At 50.5% G+C, this 862-nt stretch overlaps 1 protein-coding gene across 1 annotated transcript in view; it reads right to left on the reverse strand.

Annotated features, from left to right (window-relative positions):
* The window catches only part of LOC119586348 (pre-mRNA 3'-end-processing factor FIP1-like), a gene marked incomplete at both ends in the record, with an annotated part of 14764 nt that overhangs the window by 325 nt on the left and 13577 nt on the right, over positions 1 to 862 (reverse strand).

The following is an 862-nucleotide window of genomic DNA, read 5'->3' on the forward strand; positions in this document are numbered from 1 at the left end:
CCCTGAATGCGGAGCCACGGCGGCGTCTCCAACTCCTTCGGGTCGGCGTAGTCGCCTTCCAGGTATGCTCTGCCGGGTCTCCTTTCCTGCAGCTGCCACCAAGTCCTCCGACGCCGACGGCCCGGTGTACGCCGCGAGCCTGGGCGAGAGATCGAGCTTGACGGAACGTGATGGAGCCATAGGACCGCTCTCCGGGTCTGACTCGCTTCTTTGGAATGCTTAAACGGCGTACGCGTCCGTGCCCTCAGTACCCGCGTGCGATGGCTCGCAGGAGTCTACACGCAGCAGCATGTGTCCCGCCATTCCAAGCATCATAGTCACTGCTTCATCTCTTCTACCTCAGGTGCAGGCGAAGATGATCCACTGAGAGCCAGGAGGAACCCAAGTCCACGGGGCTTGCACACGCTGACACACTCCCATCCTCGATAGAATCACTTGAAAACAACGACCTCGAAAAGATACATTTATGCTAGCTCACTTCTCGCAGGATGCGCAGACAAAGCAACCAATCCAAGTGATTTCTACGGGCCTTCACTCCTTGTTGCAGTGTCTTCGAAATGAGTGTCAGCAAATGACTACGGAGCACAGAACAGCAAGCACAACACAAGGAGCAGTCACGATCTGACATTCAGGCAGCCGATATGCACCCTCATGAAGAGATACACATATGATAACATACTGATGAACATTAAAGAACAATACAACCAACCAATGTGATATCGCTCATTGCATTCATTCATAATGAACGTCTCATTTGTTGAGTGAAATAATGACAATAAGAAAACAAAGCAAAAGACTTTTACTACTTACTGCATGTATACTACAATACTTCAATGAATGAATGACACTGTACAGACACACA

The sequence above is a fragment of the Penaeus monodon genome, chromosome 21 (genome assembly GCF_015228065.2).
Source record: "Penaeus monodon isolate SGIC_2016 chromosome 21, NSTDA_Pmon_1, whole genome shotgun sequence".
Lineage (NCBI taxonomy): Eukaryota > Metazoa > Arthropoda > Malacostraca > Decapoda > Penaeidae > Penaeus > Penaeus monodon.